This window comes from Solanum pennellii, chromosome 12 (assembly GCF_001406875.1).
Source record: "Solanum pennellii chromosome 12, SPENNV200".
NCBI classification, from domain to species: domain Eukaryota; kingdom Viridiplantae; phylum Streptophyta; class Magnoliopsida; order Solanales; family Solanaceae; genus Solanum; species Solanum pennellii.
The window spans coordinates 57,273,165-57,279,164 of record NC_028648.1 but is presented as its reverse complement, the minus strand read 5'-3'; positions in this window follow the sequence as shown (position 1 = coordinate 57,279,164).

Genomic DNA, 6,000 nt, shown 5'->3' with positions numbered 1-6,000 from the left:
GTCAAGACAGACGGACGAATTCGGAATTGCGAAGATTGAAGAAAATCCAAATAGGGGATTAGAAGACTTCTTTTATGTATCTTTATTTACTTGTAACGGGCATAAGCCCTCGTTGTTATTTCTGGCATTTTACTTTGTATGTTTAGACTAGGACAGGTGAATGGGTCAAAAACCCAAAAGCAGGTGGGTCCAAAATTCGGTCAAGGCGAACAGAACCCGAATTTGGACCCAAAAATCTCTCTCTCTCTCTCTCTTTACTACTTGTTTACGTTTTGTTTTGAATGCCTTTAGTTTAGGGTTAGAATAACTCCAAACCCCGTCGAAACGCCTTTCAATTTTGTCAAACTTAAAACTAACTTCTAAACGATAAATTGTTTCAAATTCATAAATTTGTCTAAATAAAAATCTTAATAAGTTCAATCTTAAAAATCGCAAAAGTTAAAGCAAAATAGTCAAATAGTTAATCGCCGGAAAACCGTAGTAAACGGAGTGTCTTAGGTGCTTTCTTTTTCGAAACCTTCCTAAGACGCTAATAGGAATCCCGAACCCCCTTGAAAATGTTTCAAAACAACTTTTTTCTGTTTAAGTTGTTTAGAAACAAAGTTTTCTTGATTTTTCTTAAAAAATTAAGTGGCGACTCCTAAAGTCGAAAATACCCTTAAAAACAAACAAACTCTTTTCGAAAAACACATTTTTCAATAAAACAACATTTTAATCCAAATTTGTAGTGACGCAAACTTAGTGGCCTTTGAAAGAGGAATCATGTATATTTAATTTGATAGGTCATGGATCACCTTATGCATTATATGCTGATATAATTTAATCAGTGAGGAAGCTTCAAACTCAACTTTGTGCTAAAGATTTCTTGCAACCTTAATTAGGTGTAAAAATGCTAGGGTATAGGGTTAGAGAGGGTGGGAAAAATCTAAACTTAACCCCTCTTAAAAACTGAGGGAAGTCATCTAAGAAGGGCATCTACGATCTGTACAAAAGTTAACAGACCGTAGGCCTTTTTGTAGAAACCATCTTGGGTTCTAGATCTCTGAATTTGAGGTCTACGGATCCTTTCTTTAGGCCGTAGGAATTTTGACGGGCAATTTTGCTTACTGGGTGTTTCAGGACTTGAAGTTCAGAAGGCCCTTCTACGGACCGTGAAAGGTTCTACGAGCCATAGTTCAGTCCTTGAAAATTGGACATAAGAACAATTTTTTAGATTTTGGTTCCATGAACCCACCTAAGGTTGGTATATACTCTACAGGTCATAGATGCTTCTATGCTTCCGCGGCACCAGTCTAAAAGAATTATTTCAAGATCTGATTTGAGTTGGAATTTTTATGATATTACAGTTTCATCTTACAATTTTTATTTTGTTAGTTCCTAAGTCTTTATGATGTTTTTCATTTCCTTTTTTATCTTTTATTTTCATACTTAGTATGTTAAGATTCCAATTGGGGATAAATCCAATCGAGATGGAATGCAGAATTCATATAATAGAATAGTAACATAAACGAGAAATAGGGAATGAGAAGTGAAGAAAGAAAGAACGGTTTAATTGACTTCAATTAAATCAAGGAAGAAGAGAAACTTGAATACGAAAAGGAATACCTCAATTGAGTCCACAAATGAGCAATCTCACGTGAATCAAGTTAAGAAGTTATAAATCAACAATGGAAACCTACCCATCACTAATTTAGGTATAGATCTAGCAAGGATTGTGCTAACTGTGCTCGTAATTTAGGTATAGATCTAGTATGAATATCTAAATTCTATAGTTGGGATATTGTAAACTCTTATGGTGTTAATATGATTGAATATTAATTTGTCTTGCTTATTATTATTTAGATTATAATTATGTACTTGTTTATATTCTTATTTATCAAATTGATGATTGCAAACACTAGACTAAACCATTTTCATATATTCTTCCATTCTCACTTGAAAAAATATAAATTAAATTGAGTATTTAACAAGTAATATGAAATTGAGCATATTAAAAAATTAATTTTTAATACTACTTGATTAATGAAATCTAATTAGTAATAGGAAAATTACTAGCTAAGATACTTAGATTTATGAGCTAGCTGTTTCATATTGATGTTACGGTCAAGAATTCTTCTCTTAATAATTATACTGAAAAGGGAAAAGGTCTAAAATATATTCAAACTTCGATCGAAATTATTGTTACGACATCAAACTTTGAAAATGACATTTTATCCCTACATTATGTAATGGTGTATTTTAAAAGTATATATGTACCAACGTGGGCATAAAAAATATTGCATAATTATAAATAGTAATGTGTCCATGTTGGTACATATATATTTTTAAAATACACTATTAAATATTTCAGGAGGTAAAAGATCCTCCATAAAGTTTGGTATCGTAACATCAATTTCTACGAAAGTTGGAGTATTTTTCGGACCCTTTTTCCAATTAAAAACAAGTCATTTTTGTTGCACTCTAAATATTTTTTTAGCAACTTTCATATATAGCAAACACAAAATTCATATTTGTATGGTATAACTATAGTTTGCATAATTACATTCCATAGCAAAAATAAATATGTATATTTTGCTATACATATACAAAAGAAAGCAGTTATATAATTTGTGTCTATTTCGGTATACATATACAAAAAGTCAATTGTATAATCTGTGTTTGTATAAAGCGAAAAAGAGAGAAAGACAAAGAGAACTGGGCAGGGGAATATTTGTATTGTATAATTATAAGTGTATAGGACGAAGATATATGTATTTGTATGTGTATATACAGTTTTCTCGCTTTATAGAAACAGAAACACAATTTATACATTTTTGTTTGTATAAGCAAGAGAGGTGAGGGAGAGAAAGGCGAGCGAGACCTGAGAGAGTAGCGAGCGAGATCTGGGAGAGGAGAGAGAGGGGAATGAAAATATATGTATATATACAATCTTTTCTCGCTTTATACAAACACAAATACATTTTATACATTTGCGTTTGTATAAAAGCTAGAGAGGCGAGGGAGAGAACGAGAGTGGCGAGCGAGATTCACCAGGAGAGAGGCGAAATAGCAACAATTTGATATGGGGAACAATTAAATCAAATTATGTTTATAACATTTAATTTAAATTAATAGTTTGCTATTATATACAATTTTTTCTTTTTTTCTTTTTTTAAGTCCTAGCTTAGTATTAATTTTAGAAGTAATTGCGCTATCACTCTTGATGTTAATTAAATGTTCATGTGTTATTGTAGCGGGACACTATAAATTTGACATTAAGATGGTTTACTAATGTTGATTAGATGTCCACACAAATTATGAAAAGGACATTTGAAACATTTAAAGTGTGGGGTGATTGGATTATGTCAATAATAACAAGTTACTTTGTGTTACTAAATTTTAAGTCTTCTCTTTATAGAGCCTTGATTCAAGTGCACTACATACTGTTATGTGAGAAGCTGATGACTTGTTAAATGTTTGAAATAATAAGGGCATAGTGACAAACTCCATAGTGCACACTGTTACAGGGAGGTTGAATTAATTTTAATGAAATTAGTAAATATGTACAGTAACAGGGACATTGTAGCTAATTTCACCTATATGCATATTGAAATATAATGATGCCGCTTCAACAAAGATCTAAAGGGTTGATCTTGTAAATATTCATGAAATTAGGATGATCACATGACCATAAATGTGCTAAAGCAAATACATGGGTTCCTAAGCTATAAATAATATTATGTGTGTGATATTTTCGATTTTGATACATAGACTTGTGGTTCAAATTCTTTAAGATATTAATTACTTCGTCACAACTTTAAAGATTTGCACTAACGAAAATTTCAAATCTATTATGAGCTACTCACTGGTATGCATAATATTATGAGAAATATTTCCAACTAGTGGAAATATCACGTCTTCATAAAAGAACACGACTTTTATAAAGAGTCATTTCTTAAGTTTTATAAATATAAAGACTCTCTAGAAGTAGTCTAAAAAAAATCTACATGTATAAACAAAGGGCTTTGTTGTATCCAAGAGAATTGTTTATATTTAAAGAAAGTAGCTTCACGCTTCAAAGCTATCTTCCTCCATTATATTTCCTATTATTTTCTCTAACAAAAATAAATTTAACATTTTCTTATTTTCAACAAAACACACCTGATTATATTAGCTTAGGGAGTTATATTTTGTTTTTTCCCAAAGTTAAATGGCTATATTCTTCATGTATTTCTTTACGTTTGGAACTCTTATTCTTATTCATTTTCTGCAGGATTCACTTTAAGCAAGATGTAACTTTATCCTAACGAGTACTCCAATCACCTCTCATAAGTTTTTTTTTTCTTTTTTATGCAACTTATATCTTACCTTTGCTGTAAAGTGTAGCATTTTTTGCTTCAAGTTTTCAAATATTCCAAATAGCAAATTAAACACAAAGAACATGGTTTATTTAAGTTCACATAAATCTCTCACTTCTAGTCTTCTATAAATAATTAAGTTTAACTTGTAGTTAATTAGCTAATCTTAATCATTTGCTTAGAAAAGAAGTGTAGTTGATACATTGATTGTTTAGCTTGGAGATATAAGTGTTTGGTTTTTCAGGTTATTATCTCATAATATTATCTCTTTTCTTGATTCAAAAGTTTTATCAGCAAAAAAAATTGTCTTTCTAAGATAATAATTGAGTGACTATATAAGAAATAAATTAAGAAATGTAATCCAATTAACAAGTTGTGTAGTGAAAGAGCCAAGGGCAAAACATGGCCGTCGTTTTGTTTTGTTGAGTGACTATTCGAGAAATCAACTAAGAAATAATTTAGTTAACGAGTCGATGAAAGAGCCAACAGAAAAATATGATTATAATTTCGTTTAACTACCAGTATATTTTCACAGTATGTTATAAGTGTATATCAAGTCACATACGCAATATACACTATTGTAACATAAAACTTAATATTATAAAAAGAAAATCATTAAGTAAATAACGCGATGTGAATGAGCTATATAAATTATTATATATCCACTTATTATCAAAAATCAAAAGATAATATACCATATTTTGAACGGATAAACTTTCTGGATGAGTAATGTATTAAAATTTGTCTCAACCAATAAAGATGAACAATATAGATGATTTTGGACAACAAATTAAAATTGTAAGACTTGTCTAATAGTATTTGCATTTGACTCATGTTTATGTCATATTTTATTTATCATTGTTTACGAAGAAATGAAGCTATTGTATGTTTTCAAAATGATTGGCTCATTCTAGGAGTAAAATATTTATTTTGATTTTGCCTTGAGAAAGCAAATAATGATTGAGTTAATTACTTAATTAGCATGATTTGAAGCATTAAATCTCATCTAAAAGATTTAACTTAGGAAGAACTATTGTGTGGTGTAACATAATTAGATTTTCAATAGGTATATTATGCTACCCTTGACAACTTGTTAATGATTTTTTTATGATTTTGCAAGCTTAAACAATTTTTTAAATATTAGTTCACTAAAAAAATATTGCATTACAAAATGATACAAGAGAATTGCAAAAGAAACTCTTATATTGCTCAAGGCTTGAAAATTTTGATTGATGTATTTATTAACGAATGCATGTCCCGCTATTTTTACTATTCACCCTACGATTGATTTGTAAATAAAAATTTTGTACAAGTCTCTATTTTAATATTCTATACATCACTAGAATGTTTCAAAGACCTTCCACACAAATTCATAAAATTTTAAAATCTTCCAAGAAAAAATCTCTATATATTTCTAGAATACTTTATTAGGGACTGATCTTCTCTCTATGTGAGCTTATATGGATAATTTTGTGTCACATGATACGTAATGATGATATGGCCAGTCATCATAAAAGCCTAAAATTATAATGTAATTAGTGTCTCTTAGTTTGATTCTAAAGAGCTAACTAAAACAAATTCACTAAAATCTAAATTAGTTGAGAGACATTAGTGGAAATTGAAATTAAAAACAATTTATTTAGTATAATTAGTGGTGGTTTAA